The sequence below is a fragment of the Podarcis bocagei genome (genome assembly GCF_964188305.1).
Source record: "Podarcis bocagei genome assembly, chromosome: 6".
NCBI classification, from domain to species: Eukaryota; Metazoa; Chordata; class Lepidosauria; order Squamata; family Lacertidae; genus Podarcis; species Podarcis bocagei.
In genome coordinates this window covers 13,536,332-13,553,797 of record NC_138130.1, presented here as the reverse complement: position 1 = coordinate 13,553,797, position 17,466 = coordinate 13,536,332, and the positions used below count along the sequence as shown (strand labels likewise).

The window sequence follows — 17,466 nt, the reverse complement described above, 5'->3', positions numbered from 1 at the left end:
TGGGCATCCAGGCATAACATAGCTTACAATGTAATAAAAAATTATTGGGAAGGTGTGTTTACAGGGATTGGATTCTGAGAATCATTTGCCATCTGGATGTTAAGGAGAGGGTGGTCTCAGCTGCCATGAAATAGGTTCTAGTATGAAATATTTGGAGGTTCTGAGAGCAGCAGCTACACAAAAAGTCACCAAGAGCAATCTCTGCATTTGTGGAACTGATAGTCCTCTTTTGTGTTACATCAAGAGCAACTTGTTTTTACACTGTAGCAAGGTCTAAGTGGCAGAACCTTTAAGACCATGCATGGGTTTTGCTGTCAAAATGGCTACAAGAAACATGCTTGTGTTTTACATTTATTGCAATAGTGTAGGCCAGGGGAAGCCAACATGGTGCCCTCCTATGCTGCTGGACTCCAGTTCCCATCAGCCCCAGCAAGCATGGGAAATAGTCAGGAATGATGGGATTTGTGGTCTAGATACATCTGGAGAGGTGCATCGGAACCAAGCAACACTAGCATAGTCACCAATGCAGGACACATCTGAGAAATATTCCATCAGTGTCAAGTCTCCTTCATAGGGCCTAACTAAATGTGGAGGTAGGTGTTGAGTAATATATTTAAAATTGGAGTTCTTTTTTTGCCTTTGTGTGGACGTATTTGTTTCAGACCTATAAAATCCACCAATGAGCAAGTGCAAGAAGATATATCTTAGCACACCTTGATTTCATGGTGTCACTGTCCACCTTTCCAAGGTCAGATGTTTAGATATGCTGTATCATATATAACATCAAAACAATGTATTCTGGAAAGTATCTAGAAGACCTTGGTGGACTAAATTGATTTTTGAGCACTGTGGATATTTCCAGTGGGCTAGAGCATAGAAAACCTGCTTTGCGTCTAACTCTGACAGGTAACACTTAATAACTTTTTTATGTCATTGCCCTTCAGCCAGTAAATCCAGTCCAGGAGTTCTCAGAACTTGTCCTTGTTAAATCAAGGAGTGAAAGTTGTTTGAATTTCTGCAGTGTGTTTGCTAAAAAAAATAAAAAATAAAAATCTTAAAAAATAATAATAATATTCCTCATTGGTTCCAAACAAGCAGACCAAAGGGAGGAAGTGAAATCCATTCAAAACTACTAGCCCAAATATTTAGAAGTATACCTGTGTGTGTTTATAGAAAGCTTATGACTGCAACGTCTATGCAAACTTTACCTGGATAGCCAGCTTTTCAACCAGTCTCTTCATTGGTGACTTTTGCAGCAGCTTGGTTTGCAGCAGTCAATGAGGGCTTTTTCACCACAGTGTTTAAAGTTTTGCTTGCTAATTCTTATGTGCCAAGTTACTGTTAGCTGCAGAGGCCAGCCAAGTGATCTTTGGGTAGGCAGTGAAAATGTGCTTGTTCCACTGTGCCCTTTCATGCCAACTCACGTGGCTGTCCTTCCCATTAGGCAAAATGAAGCAGTTCCCCTCCAAAACACACACACACACACACACACACACACACACACTTTGTTTTGGGTGTATGGAAAGGACAGTGAATGGTTAATTATTTGTTTTATTACTGTTGCATCTTTACTACTGTGCAGAAGGAGGTGCTAGTGGGATTTTCTGCCTCAGCTGCCAAAATAACTTCCGAAACAGATCTTGGAACTAACATATGATGATATCCTTGTTTTAGATGGGGAAAGTTGGCTATAAATGATTCAGAATATTTTAAATCAATACAGTGGTACCTCGGTTCTCGAACGTAATCGTTCCGGAAGACCGTTCAACTTCCGAAACGTTCGAAAACTGAGGTGCAAAGGGCTGGCTGTGAGTTCAATTGAAAAAAATTGAAAAACACGCAGCGGAAGCTGTTTGACTTCCGAGGCGCGTTCAAAAATGGAAGCAATTACTTCTTGGTCTTCAGCATTCAAAAACCAAAACTTTCTGCTTCCAGGATGCTCAAAAACTGAGGTACCACTGTACATGTCATCAGGAAAAAAATGCTGCCATTTACTGAGCATCCCTTCCTTGGGAATGTGTGGTACATGTTGTCTTATGTTTTTATGCGGAGTCAATTCTGTGTTCCAGCTCCATCTGGTACATTGGCCGAAACCCAACCTGCCTGTGCACTGTTTCGCCAGAGTGGTGCATGCTCTGATTATCTTCTGCTTGGACTACTGCAATGCGCTTCTACGTGGGGCTACCTTTGAAGGTGACTTAGAAACAACAGAATGCAACAGCTATGGGAGAATGGGAGCAGCCACTGGGACCATATAACACTGGTCCTGAAAAGCCCACATTGGTTCCTAGTACGCTTCCAAGCATGATTCAAAGTGTTGGTACTGACCTTTAAAGCCCTAGAGAGCCTCAGCCCAGTATACCTGAAGGAGCGTCTCCACCCCCATCGTTCTGCCTGGACACTGAGGTCCAGCACCGAGGGCCTTCTGGCGGTTCCCTCACTGTGAGAAGTAAAGCTACAGGGAACCAGGTAGAGGGCCTTCTCAGTAGTGGCACCCACCCTGAGGAATGGCCTTCTGTCAGGTGTCAAGGAAATAAATAACTATCTTAGAAGACATCTGAAGGCAGCCCTGTATAGGGAAGTTTGATATTTTACTTTGCTGGAAGCCACCCAGAGTGGCTGGGGTAACCCAGTCAGATGGGGAGCATAAAAATTTTTATTTTTTATTTTTACAGCCTGTGTACCTGTGTACACAGCCACTGAACTCTACATATCAACAAACTACCCTTTCTTTCACATAAACGTGTATATATGTGTGGACAGCTGGTGTTTGTTTTCAGTATAACATGTGATCAAGCCTTTGTACTACATGCTACCAAGGGGAGGAGCTCAACTTGGAGGATGCAGCAGTGGCGTAGCGTGGGTTGTCAGCACCCGGGGCAAGGCAAGTAATTTGCGCCCCCTAACCCGTGGATTTGTGCCCCCTAACCCGTGGATTTGCGCCCCTAACCCGTGGATTTGCACCCCTAACCCGTGGATTTGCGCCCCCTAACCCGTGGATTTGCGCCCCCTAGCCCTAACCCCCAGATGTTGTGCCCATTGCGGCAGGCCCCCCCTGCACCCCCCACGCTACGCCACTGGGATGCAGTGTGTAGGCTTAGCCACAAGTTTTACATAATATGAAGATCCATTGCTGGGAACAGCTTGCTATGATAGCAAATCAAATTCCTAATCTCCATAAACCTGAATCAATCATCAGCACTCACACATGGTCTTATTTTAAGCCCAGGGATACAAAACAATGGGCATATATTCTCCCTTACTGTGTAGCTATTTTTCCCCAAAACCCACGCACATGTCCTTGTGGAGCAATTATGCCTGCTAAGCATGACAGTGCCTAAGGTCTTATTACTAATACTGTAAACTGTTCAGCAAAAGGAAAATAAAATCTGTATTAAAAAATTCAGTGGTCCATGGGAACTCCCAGAGGGAAATGGCAGTGTCTGATAGAGAAGAAATGTGCGGTGTTTTGAACATGTTTACTTTTCATTTTCCTTGTGCAGTACACTGCTGCTGCAGAATGAACATGGAATGATTTTAAAGGCAAATAAGCAAAAAAAATACAGTGGTACCTCGGAAGACGAATGCCTCGCAAGATGAAAAATGCGCAAGACGAAAGAGTTTTCCATTTTTTGAATCGTTCCATAAGACGAATTTCCCTATGGGCTTGCTTCGCAAGACAAACGTCTTGCGAGTTCTTGCGAGTTTGTTTCCTTTTTCTTAAAGCTGCTAAGCTGTTAATAGCCGCTAAGCCGCTAAGCCGTTAATAGCCGCTAAGCCGCTAATAGCCGCTAAGCCGCTAATAGCTGTGCTTCGCAAGACGAAAAAACCGCAAGACGAAGAGACTCGCGGAACGGATTAATTTTGTCTTGCGAGGCACCACTGTATATGAAAGCAACCTTTATTTGGTTATTGCCTGTCTTCCTTTCCCATTTGAACCACAATCTTATATATTTCTACTAAAAAATAAATGAAATGACCTTTTCTCTCTGCCATTTGTGAAGCAGCAACCATCAGTTCCTTCAGATAACTTGTAAATTTTTGGCTAGGCTTACCCTGACCAGAAGATTGGACTCCCTAAACCTCTGTTTTACTTGCTTTTTATAGGTGTTTTTTCTGGTTGCATTTTTGTTGTCAGCAACTTTAAAGTTATGAAGAGGTTTAGAAATAAATGAAATAGAATAAAATAAATAAGTCCCATAGAGTTCAGTGGGGCTTAATGTGAGATAAATGAATATAGGGTGGAGCAAGAATACAAGATTATGATGATGATGATGATGACGACGACGACGATGACGATGATTTATTAAATGCACATCCCACCCTTCCTCAAAAGGAGCCCTGGGCAGTAAACATTTCTATACTAAAACATAAGAAATCCATTCAGCACCATTTTAAAATCTGTTCTTTCAAATGGCAGAAGCAGATTTGTACGCACTTCCATTGTATGTTTTGTTTTAGCAAGTATATTTATATCCATATGTATCTCTATCTCTATCTGTCTGTCTATATCATCGGTAGGCAAACAAAGGCCCGGGGGCTGGATCCGGCCCAATCGCCTTCTAAATCCGGCCCATGGACAGTCCAGGAATCAGCATGTTTTTACATGAGTAGAATGTGTCCTTTTATTTAAAATGCACCTCTGGGTTATTTGTGGGGCATAGGAATTCATTCATTTTTTCTTTTCAAAAGAGAGTCCGGCCCCCGCACAAGGTATGAGGGACAGTGGACCAGCCCCCCTGCTGAAAAAGTTTGCTGACCCCTGGTCTATATCCATATATCTATATATCTATATCTATATCTATATCTATATCATCTATATCTATATATCTATATATCTATATATCTATATATCTATATCTATATCATCTATATCTATATCTATCTATCTATATCTATATCTATATCTATATCTATATCTATATCTATATCTATATCTATATCTATATCTATATCTATATCTATCTATCATCTATCATCTATCATCTATCATCTATCATCTATCTATCTATCTATCTATCTATCTATCTATCTATCTACTAATAATCCATCCATACCGGTGTGCTTTTTCTGTTAGTGTGTGTGTGTGTGTGTGTGTGTGTGTGTGTGTCATATTCTGCAACATTGTGTTGACATGTGCATTAAAGCTGGCTTTATACTTGACCATCCACACATCACCCACTCTATTTGTTGTTTTATTTCACCAGTGCTACGTTGCATGGCGAGGCCCCGATCCCCACCCTATTTCTTAGATAATGAAACACACAGACACCAATATTTTGGGTTAATGGGATAAATAAGGCCACAACTTTATTGGTTACAGATGTGAGTGGTATTGGCTTAGGCACTGGAATTGAACCTACTATATCTGACTCCTGCCTGTCATTCAGGTAGTGTCCTACGGGTCAACCACCAGTAGGGAGAGCCCTGTTGATGTGCATCAACTACCAGCTCCCCCAGGGTCACCGACGGGGTCATTGCATGGACCTAGCCCATACCAGGGCCTTGGACAGGATCCACACCCCCGGATCCCTTTAATGGAATACCCTTAAAGAGGTGAAGGCCACTACCTCCCCTTCCATAAACCAGGTTTACCAATGCCTAACCGCCAAACCTTACAAAGTTGTGACGATTGCTACAAGGGTGGTGAAAACCACATGACTGATGCCCATTTGCCAAGTGGGAAAATTCCTACCTGGCCCCCTCAACAGTCGACCAACCGTGGTCCATAGCAAGGCTAAGATGGTGAACGCATGAAAAGAGTGTGGGAGGGCGGGAGTTCTGGCACAGGAGGAGAAAAGGAGACTGAGCCCCCAGCTGCACATATGTTTAAATCAGGTAAGAACAAGAGAAGAGAAGAATTTGGATTTGATATCCCACTTTATCACTACCCTAAGGAGTCTCAAAGCGGCTAACAATCTCCTTTCCCTTCCTCCCCCACAACAAACACTCTGTGAGGTGAGTGGGGCTGAGAGACTTCAAAGAAGTGTGACTGGCCCAAGGTCACCCAGCAGCTGCATGTGGAGGATCGGAGACGCGAACCCGGTTCACCAGATTACGAGTCCACCGCTCTGAACCACTACACCACACTGGCTCACAAGCCATGCCCCCCGGTCAACCAGATTGGTCGGCCGTGGGGCGTGAGGCGGCCGGGACTCCGAATGATGTGGGTGGCATCACCATGCCCTTCGCTGTACATGGGGAGTGCTCGTGGCCAGCCTGCAACTCCGCCCCCCCCCCCGGGAAGGTGAGCAGTTCTTTCACTATAGCATGATGAAAAAACCAATGCCCTCCACTTCCTAGATCATTTATGGTATGAAGGGTTACAGAACTTCAGCAGGAAGTTGCTGAACTGATTGGAAGCAGAGCAATATATCCATCTGGAAACTTGTGCAGGCACAAACAATATTGAAAGCAAGATTGCTTATAACCACCCTTGATACCATCACGAGCACAAATCAACATGAATGTACAATCAAAAGGATGCCTGAATTGACTCAGAGTTGCTTCCCCAATATATGTTTTTCACCTCTTTCTCCCCAAGTCTGTGAGGCAACTTCATTTCCACACCATTTCTTGGTCAGAATGCTAATATTGATGAGCCTTGGGAATGTATGTGTGCCTGTCACATAACGCAGTAATATCTCTAGGGAATACTCATATCTTTCCTAATTGTTTCAAACTATTCTGAAGAGACTATGAAGTGAGATTTCTGGCAGCAGTGGAACTGAGAAGGAAGAGTAATTTTTATCTGCAGCGTCTAGAGCCAAATATATATATAGCTGCTTAAAACACAGATGTTACTATTAGTAGGTACACAATAGGTCTTGAATGCATATCAGCTAGAAATGTCATGCGTAAATCATTCCTAAATACAATATTTTAAATATGGTATTTTATCATCCATCTTGCTGGGGCAACAGTAGAAATATTTTTATGAAAATCAAAAGCTTTCTTTTCTCTCATTAGGGCTTCGAGCGTCCTAGCAAAGGATTGCTGAGAGCACAGCTTCAATTAAAGAGATATTTTAGGACCACATTCCATTAACAGTTCATAATTTCTACCTACTGTTTTTAAATCTTATTTAGGGATAATTGTACCAGTGAATGCCTCATGCTATTGTTCCCTTGATGCTTTTAAAACAGAGTTTGGTAGATGTTTTCTTCAGAAAGTAAGGTATTTTACATTTTTCTTTCAAAAAGTGCCTGGTCAACTCATTTATATATATATAAAAACAAAAACAAGAAAGGAACAGACTTGTTGTTGTTGTTGTTTAGTCGTTTAGTCGTGTCCGACTCTTCGTGACCCCATGGACCAGAGCATGCCAGGCACTTCTGTATTCCACTGCCTCCCACAGTTTGGTCAGACTCATGTTTGTAGCTTCGAGAACACTGTCCAACCATCTCGTCTTCTGTCGTCCCCTTCTTCTTGTGCCCTCCATCTTTCCCAACATCAGGGTCTTTTCCAGGGAGTCTTCTCTTCTCATGAGGTGGCCAAAGTATTGGAGCCTCAACTTCACGATCTGTCCTTCCAGTGAGCACTCAGGGCTGATTTCCTTAAGAATCGATACATTTGATCTTCTTGCAGTCCATGGGACTCTCAAGAGTCTCTTCCAGCACCTTAATTCAAAAGCATCAATTCTTCGGCGATCAGCCTTCTTTATGGTCCAGCTCTCACTTCCAACAGACTTAGTATTGATCTATCGTTTAGATGGCAGTACATGTTTGTATACACCCCCCCTTCAACAACTGGAGCAATTTGAGTTGCGGGTTTGTGCCCACTGGCAGTGCCTGCCATGTAACCAAATGTGGCAGAAGGTCTGAGTGTCTGTTCATGTACAAACTATATGGACAGTTGAAGCCCCCTTCAACTGCTTTGCATGCCGAAAATCCAAGGACAACCCAGCCACGAGGCAAGGGGAGCCAACTGCCTCGGGCGGCAGGATCCACAAAGGCATCAGATTCCAATGTATATCTGTATTCCCACCTTGTTCCTGACGTATAAGACATCTTCCTGTGTTCCTGTGAATAGGCACGGTATACAATCATCCAGGAAAAGTTTATGCACATACAATTTATATGTACATAGGCTCTTTTCCGGGATGCGGGTGGCGCTGTGGGTTAAATCACAGAGCCTAGGACTTGCCGATCAGAAGGTTGGCGGTTTGAATCCCCGCGACGGGGTGAGCTCCTGTTGCTTGGTCCCTGCTCCTGCCAACCTAGCAGTTCGAAAGCACATCAAAGTGCAAGTAGATAAATAGGTACCGCTCCGGCGGGAAGGTAAACGGCGTTTCCGTGCGCTGCTCTGGTTCGCCAGAGGCTGCTTAGTCCTGCTGGCCACATGACCCGGAAGCTGTACACCAGCTCCCTCGGCCAATAAAGTGAGATGAGCGCCGCAACCCCAGATTTGACCACGACTGGACCTAATGGTCAGAGGTCCCTTTACCTCTACCTTTAGGCTTTTTCCCGGGCTTCCTCTGAATTCCTATATGGATTTAGACAAGGAGCTGCAAGTGGGTGGAATCCCATTTCCCCCACCCTAATGTGAATCCTGATGAATGTCTGAACTAGTGCTTCTTTTCTGAAAAAAACGCTTAGGGGTACTCTCATTTTGACTCAAGAAAAGCACCATTTTATAGTTCAAATCAGGAACAATAAATACACTAGGATGACAAAAGTACAAAGAACATGCATTACTCTGGGAAAGGAAGGAAGCTGCCATTGGAGGTGGTAACAACAAAACTGACCAATCACCATGCTAGATTCCAACTCCTACTTCATACATTAAACGCTCGCTTCCACCTGAGAATCAGGAAACACTGTGACAGGAAATGACACCGCCATGGGGGGTAGCAAAGGAACTGGCAATTTACCATGCTAGAGAAGAAACTAAAAATGTTAAAGGCGTATGTGTACCCCTGCGTCCCCCCAGAAAAAAAGCACTGGTCTGTACGTTGCTAATATTCTTCTGAAACAAGTCAGGAAGCTAACCTTTGAAGCCATCACCACTTGGTTAATCCGGATTTTGCAAGGAAAGTGTACATACAAATTCTAAGTGATCCTTGGTGGGGGTGGATGAGAAATGAACGTGATGAGAGCTGCTCAAGAGGCAAATTGGTTTTTTGCCATACTAGAACGCTCATGGGCCAACAATGGAATAACCTTTGGAGGGAATCTAAATGGTGACTTGCCTCTTATTTTCCCTACAAATGAAACTGTAAGCAAAGGTTCTTACCACACCTTGATATAACATTGGTAGGGATAAGGCCAGGGAGGTAAATAGCCTCGGGGGTTTAATGCTGTGCCAGAATCTGACCTCTAGTTTCTTGCAAAAGAGGCTTCCATTTTCCTACCTTCTAACTCGGAAATTTATGTTTAATTAGAGCCGATTCTGTTTTTAATTGCTGACTTGTTCTGTGGTGTATTGTGTGTCACCTACAAAGTACTTGCACAGGCAACTCATGCATTTATTGTTATTAGTATATTGTATTGTATTATTATTATTATTATTATTATTATTATTATTATTATTATTATTATTCTCCTTGGATATCTTGCTTAGTATGTGGAAGCAGCATACACAGGGAGAGCAAAAGTTTTCGCTCAGCTGTAAAGTAGTTTAAACTTGCAGTCCTTAGGCTATTTGTTCTCTTTTCCAATTACATTAGCTGCTTAAATCAACTTTAGGCTACCTCCCTCTGATGAAGGCTCTGTGTAGATCTTGGCAGAGGATTTGTCCTCTCTGTGGGCATGTCTTCCAACACTTGTCAAGATAAATAACTAATCTCTCTCAAGCATCGGTAAGTCCTCCAGTGTATCTGTTGTGTGAAGGATTCATAAGTAGTTGTTTGAGTAGCATTAAGGAGGCCTCTTGTTCCGATAGCAACTTAAGCAGTTTGATGGGTTGCCTTGAATTTTCTTTTCTCCCTTTCTCCCTCAGCTTGCTTTCACTCCCCTTCCTTCCTTTTATCACTAGGATGACAAAATCCAGAGCAAATTCTCTACATCTTTGTATGGATTTTTTTAAAGGGGGAAAAAAGAGCATTTGAGCCTATCAGTTGATTTTCTTTCTTTTTTAAAAAAGGAAAAAAAAATCTATATCTTGGCCTTACAGCTCTTTTATTCTCTATCCTTGGCCAGGTGGGAATTCAGTTTCAGAAGTAAAATTAGGCTGTCTTTGTGCCGAACTCATAATTGTGCACTAAACTAAACTATATATCATTCTTTTGAGAAAATGCCCTGAGGAATGTTTTAAACGAAGATGTTTCCATTGTGCGCTCTTTTGTTTTTGACTTTAAGGTTCAGATAAAAGTTGGTGAGGGGAAAATATTTTTTTCAAGTAATAGAAATGTGTAAGCAATGAATCTTTTATCATATTAGCCTCCAGCATGTAATGGCAGTTGCCTGAAGAAATCTTGGGAGTGTTTCAATTGCTGTGTGGTTAAGTGGTTTGATTTACCCAAATTTCACTCAGAAAGATTTAGGGCTGCTTCATACATGACTAGATTCACATTGCTTCATGTCTTGCTCTTTGGTTATTCACCACTTGATGGTTTCTTGGTGAATGTATGAACCCACTCCTTTGAAAAATCATTCTGTTTGAGGTGAGAGGTTCTGTTTGTGCTTTTGATATGTGATGGCTCACAGTGGTATTCCTGAAGTTCAAAAATGACAGGCTTCAAGGACTATCCCACCCCAACCCCCATAGCTTGCATGCTTGTTCCAACTGCATTGTGAGAAACAGTGCCTTCTTTCCCTCCAATTATTCTTCTTTAATTAAAATCCAGGTATTTTACAAGTGTGTGGTGATCTTGTGGTCATTATTCATCAGACCAAGTGCCCATAGTTGTTAGCTGCTAGTAACAATACTTAGAAGGTGCTTACTTTTGAGACCTTACTGTAGAATAACACTGCCTTTCTTGTTGGAAATGACTTAAAATTTAATATGGATGCATTGAAAACACACATTGGATTCTGGGAAATCTGTTGGCTGGTAAATGTTGCCTACGTTTGGTCAAGACAGGAAGGGGTGGGTCCAAGCTGCTTTTCATTCTGGCTTCAGTACCATTACTGAGAGGCTTCTTTGGTAGTTTCCTGGAAGATTCTTGTGTGCTTCACAGTTTTTGGCTTTTCTTCTGTATGGGGTAGGTGAAAGCTTTGTAGAGCACTTGTGGATTCAGTATTTGGTGTAGAAAACAGGCTGTCTTCCTCCATTGCCCCTCTACAATTCGCCAGAATTATCTCAAGAATAAAGAATCATGGAATCATATGCATAAACTGTGGGCCGATTAGAACTCATAAAACTTTTTTTTAAAAAAGCAATCAACAATACTCAAAATCAGTATTTGGAATGTGTGAGCCAATTACAATTTGAGTCAGTGGTATTACCCAAATAATACATATTGCAAACATATTATTAATGCATGCATTCAACTCATCCCATAACATTATAACTGTCCAAGTTAAGTAAAGGTAAAGGGTCCCCTGACCATTAGGTCCAGTCGTGACCGACTCTGGGGTTGCAGCGCTCATCTCGCTTTATTGGCCGAGGGAACCAGCATACAGCTTCCGGGTCATGTGGCCAGCATGACTAAGCCGCTTCTGGCGAACCAGAGCAGCGAACGGAAACGCTGTTTACCTTCCCACCAGAGTGGTACCTATTCATCTACTTGCACTTTGATGTGCTTTCGAACTGCCAGGTTGGCAGGAGCAGGGACTGAGCAACAGGAGCTCACCCCATCGCAGGGATTCAAACCGCCGACCTTCTGATCGGCAAGTCCTAGGCTCTGTGGTTTAATATGAGAAATCCCATTGCTGGCTGTCAGCCAACTCTGTGAACTCTCTCAGTTGCAAAGGTGTGTGCATGAATGCTCTGTAGTGTTTGGCTCATTCACACATATGAAGCTCATCACTTGATAGTGCAGTCAAAAAGCAATAATGGTGTATGTGTGACCAGGCCGCCCAAATGAAGAGGATTTCTGGTTTTATGTGCATATTGGTTTGCTGTTCTTCCGAACGCCTTTGCCACCAAGAGATGATGTGTTGCCAGTCAGACTCCATGAAGAAATGAAGCGGTAAATTGCATTATGTTTTATATTATCTCTGTGTATCACTAAACAGTGCTGTGTCCAATTGAGGTGTTATGTACAACATTTTTTTAGTGCAAAAACCATCAGTTTTGATAAATTTGGGCTAAACAATATGGTGCTGTTTCTCAGTCTTCAGGCTGAAGTGAAGGATGAAAAGGGTTTGGCTCTACGTTCTTCTCAAAGTTTTGTGTTGTTGTTGTTTTTTAAAGAACTGCCTATTGCGTCAAAAGCAGTGGGGCTGAAAACCAGAGTTTTTAGAGTCAGTACTCTGGGGAGAAAAAAATTGAGTTGCTGTGATTAGATGGAGAAAATAGATACGACTAACCTTGAGCAAAAGCCCCCAAATTCCAGTTTCATGTTCTGTATCACAACAATATGGGTCCCACCCCCCAGCCCACAACTGAGGGTGAAATTCTGACTCTATTGCAACCAATTTCAGTTTTGCAGAAGATGTCAGTGGAAGAAGGATTTCATCTCTTGAACAAGGATCATGAAGGTGAGGAAAGAAATCAAAGATAGTGCTGACATTTTTTAAATTAAAAAGGAGAAAACAGGGAGGCTGCGAGAGATCAAGCTACAAAGGTTTTCTTGACAATAGTGTACTGGTCTGTGTGCTTAGTGAATCAAGAAGCTGAGCAGGTTTTCTCTGGTGCATATATTGATTATAGCAGTCACCCACACCATCCAGTTTGAATGGGAGGAGAAGTGGGTTGGGGAAGGCAACTGAGTGGCATATAGCACTCTTATATTTCTCTCTCTCCCACTCCTCTGAACTTTCTGCCTTTCCCCCCAAAGTTATTAGCTACTAGTGCATTCATTCTCAAACTGAGTGCTGAGTCCCTGAGTGCACAAGAATTACATTTGTTAAACAGCAAAGATGCTTGAGAACTGAAAACATCCACCCACCCACCCACCCACCCACCCACCCACCAAGGAAGCTGTGTTCATCATCATCATCATCATTGTTTACTAGTATGCTGCCTTTCCATAGTTAAACCATTCTCAAGGCAGCTTACAACTTGAAGATTTACTTAAGTACAAAAATATAGCAAATATAGCAGCCATAAGCAATAAAAAACAACCAGTACATATATAGTAAAATTAAACAATCCCTATATAAGTCATATAACAATAAGGAAACCAACAGTTAATACAAAAACATGGTACCTTGGTTTTCGAACGTAATCCATTCTGGAAAACCGTTCGAGTTCCGAAACGTTCAGAAACCAAAAACGCAGTACAGAAGCCTCAATATGGAAAGCTCAGTACTGAAGCCACATGGCATGTTCAACTTCTGAGGTGTGTTTGAAAACAGAAGTATTCACTTCCGGGTTTACAGCATTCGAAAACCAAAATGTTCATTAACGGAGACGTTCAAAAACAGCAAAAATTAAGCATCTCCAAAATGAAAACTCAGCACCCAACAAAATTTCCTAAACAATTCCCCACCCCAAGAGTCTCTTGGAATACTGAGAAGCACTCACAGCAAAGATGGTCTCTGGCTTCTTCATCAGCCTCACCTTTTGTAGTTGGAGTCAGTCAAGGGACTCCAGGCCCCGCCCCCAGGTGCACAGCATATGCGCCGCTCTGGGTGCCAGAGCCACTAGCTCCACCTCTGACTCCCTGGCCTCTAGGAGTTACTGCAGTGATAATGAAGATCTGATTTGCTGCCACTTAATTTGTGTTGTAGGAAGGTACGTAATCAACATTCATCTTATCAGTCTTTTTACAGAGTTAAAATGGCATTGAAACTCAACTAAAAAAAACAAACACAAAACGTAATTCAGATAGAAGTGGTGTTTTGCCTGTGGGTTAGTTCTTTATATTTCCTCTTGAAACCAACAGGATGCAAACGTGTTTCACTTTGGCAGGAATATGCACTCTGTTAGGTAAAGAGAATACAAGCCATTAAAAATTTGCTTGCCTAAAACAGAATGTTGCGCACAAACACAGGTGTAGATCTTCTTTACCCTGTTATTTGAGGTTTCTGTGGCCTATGGGTACTTTATGCAAAGGCTTTGAACTTGGTTAAATATAAAAAGCCACTTCCCTCAATCAGAGTATGCTGTAAGCCTGGGGAACAGTCAGCAAACTTGGCTGCCGAATGTTTCTGGGCTGCCTGTCAACTGAATTTCTCTAGGCCCCTGTAGAGGTGATCCTATTCGTGAAATTTGGGTAAGTAACCATATTGACTTCAAATCAGATATATACATTCAAAGTACAAGTGGGAAATAAATGTTAAACTCTTCTGATTGCAAAAAGCAATTTACATTAGGAGGCAACCTGTTTTTCAGTTACAGGGTGAGTATTGCTCACTTCCCTGTGTCCACCTCCTTTTATAAGTGCTTGATGCTAGGCATGCAGATTGATTTGGAAATTGGCTGGTAATTTCAAAAGGGAGTGTTTCCTTTTCCTCCTAAAGCAGAGGAATACAGTTCATTTCTTCCATGTAGTTAAGAAGAGCCCGTTGGATCGTGACAATCGCCCTTCTGTCCAGCATCCTGTTCTCACAGTAGTCAACCAGATGCCTGTGGAAATGGCTATTTGGGGAGCTCTATTCTAGGTGAAAGGGACGCGGGTGGCGCTGTGGGTTAAACCACAGAGCCTAGGACTTGCCGATCAGAAGGTTGGCGGTTTGAATCCCCGCGACGGGGTGAGCGCCTGTTGCTCAGTCCCTGCTCCTGCCCAACTAGCAGTTCGAAAGCACGTCAAAGTGCAAGTAGATAAATAGGTACCGCTCCGGCGGGAAGGTTAACGGCATTTCTGTGCACTGCTCTGGTTCGCCAGAAGCAGCTTAGTCATGCTGGCCACATGACCCAGAAGCTGTCTGTGGACAAATGCCAGCTCCCTCAGCCTATAGAGCGAGATGAGCACCGCAACCCCAGAGTCGGTCACGACTAGACCTAATGGTCAGGGGTCCCTTTACCTTTATTTATTCTAGGGGAAAGGCTGTAATATCCTAATGGTTGGTTAATTTCCTCTTTCCTCTCAGTTTCCCAGTGGTACTTTTCTCACTCATGAACAAAGTGGCTTGGCATGAGAAGGCAGTGGTGTAGCATGGGAGAGGACACAGGGGCCGCAGCCCCGGTGCAAAATTGTTAGGGGCGCATAATTTCAACACCCAGTGCTGCCTCAATAAGAGCTGTTGCCAGGCTCTATTGAAAACAGCTTCTCCATGCGGACTGGGAAGTGACCTCTCCAGACTATGGAACTACTCTTCTATTCTTATCTCTCTGGCTGCGATCTCCTGGGTGACATGGACACCGTTAGGGAATTGATTGTGCATGCATACTCCGCCCAACAGGGAGAATGCTGTTGTGCTTCTTGAGGGCTTGCTATAGGCACCTGTAGTGATGTATGGAAGTGAGAGCTGGACCATAAAGAAGGCTGATCGCTGAAGAATTGATGCTTTTGAAGTATGGTGCTGGAGGAGACTCTTGAGAGTCCCATGGACTGCAAGAAGATCAAACCTACCCATTCTGAAGGAAATCAGCCCTGAGTGTTCATTGGAAGGACAGATCATAAAGCTGAGGCTCTAATACTTTGGCCACCTCATGAGAAGAGAAGACTCCCTGGAAAAGACCCTGATGCTGGAAAAGATTGAGGGCACAAGGAGAAGGGGAGGACAGAGGACGAGATGGTTGGACAGTGTTCTCGAAGCTACCAACATGAATTTGACCAAACTGTGGGAGGCAGTGGAAGACAGGAGTGCCTGGTGTGCTCTGGTCCATGGGGTCACGAAGAGTTGGACATGACTAAACAACTAAACAGCAACTATCTGAGTGCCTCACATACCTTTGTAGGGCAGTCAGAGTGACTGGAGCCAATGACCTTTTTGATGAAGTGTAGTTTTGTTTGGTTTCCTGTTTGAACTCCAGTTTGTCTGTTCCTCACTTCCCTGCAACTATGTATGTGGAGAAGTAATGTCAATGACTCTCGCTTGTACCTTTAACAATAGTACTGCTCTTAAAGGACATTTATTTTAAGTGTACTGTGCACAGTGTTTGCTATTGTTTCTGTCGTATTATTTTATTTCTCCTTCCTAGATGTTCCACAAGCATCTCCATATGTTACATAGAAAACAATAAAGTTATACACACACACACATATCCGGCTTTTACAGTCAAAGTTCTAGGTATTTATCTGGAAGTCAAACAAGCAAACTTTCTTTCCTCTGGTTAGTTGGTAGATAACCCTATCATGTGGAAGAACTCTGTGTCAGCCTGAACTCTTTATTCTGTAAGTTCGAATGAGACAAGGATTATGAAGCATTTTTAGACTGAAAGTTTGCTGATGAAGAATTAAGCATAGAAACATTGAAAAAGATTTTTTAAAATAAACTCCTTGCTTGCTTGAACTTAGTTTCACCTTAGCTAAAATCCAGCTGTATTTGTTATTTTGTAGTAAAAGGATTCTCTTTCTTTTGTGTGAATGAACTGACCAATGCACTGAAGAAAGTATGTGCTTTGATGTTTGTAAAACACTAAAAGTTCTTTTCATCAGAAAAGTACAGACAATTCTCAGCTTAAAATGTTCTGACAATAACTCTTCTCACGCACATTTAGGTCAAAGCTGAGTATAGGCATAGATTCTAAAGAATATGTTTCACTGTTATATAGCATTATAGCAATCATTTTTTTTATAATAAAGAGGAAGGCACAGAGGTAAGAATGTATGTCCTACACCAACCCAATGATGTAGGATTCTTCCAAGACACTGAGGGCTAATACCTACATTTATATCGTCATGTATTTGGGTCTAAGCTTACATAAAGAGGACCCTTGCATTTAGCAAGGGCCTTAAATTCCAGGAAAATTCCTATTCCCAGAGATCTTTGCAGAAGAGCAGAAGGGTACAAAGGAAGTGTTTCCGAGAACTCTGGAAAACATGGGCACGTTCTAAATTGAGATGGGGTAAATTTACCCATATCTATCACAAACAGGGCATGGCAGTGACATAATTTCCTTTGCTTGCTTCCCAAGTAATATGACAATCCCCACAAACTCAGAGTCTCTCATAATACGCAGGGCTCAGGCAAGCCAGAGAGAATTTGGAAGAGGAACATTTCCACCTTTAAGAACATCCTCCGTATTTCAAAGGTTGTGATGCTATTTGATTACAGTCTGGTGGGGAGGCTTTTACTAGCTTGCAGACAAAGCCAGATTCTTTCGAAGTGAATCACTGTAGCTTCAAGGATTTCATGGTAGGTTTGTGACTTATGTGTTGTTGTTGCATTAACTTTTTTATAAAAAGTATATAGCACAAACATTGTCTTTCTCTTGAAATCCAATTTAGAGGGCTTAGAAGTAAGAGATTAGAGGGGGAGTCAGTGTCAGGAGTTCAGCCTACACTCGAGTAGGACCATGGCAGAGACACAT

General features: G+C 42.5%; 1 protein-coding gene across 2 annotated transcripts in view; it reads left to right on the top strand.

Moving 5' to 3' along the window:
• Positions 1–17,466, top strand: part of GPC6 (glypican 6) — an 809,956-nt gene that overhangs the window by 65,606 nt on the left and 726,884 nt on the right. The window lies entirely within an intron of this gene.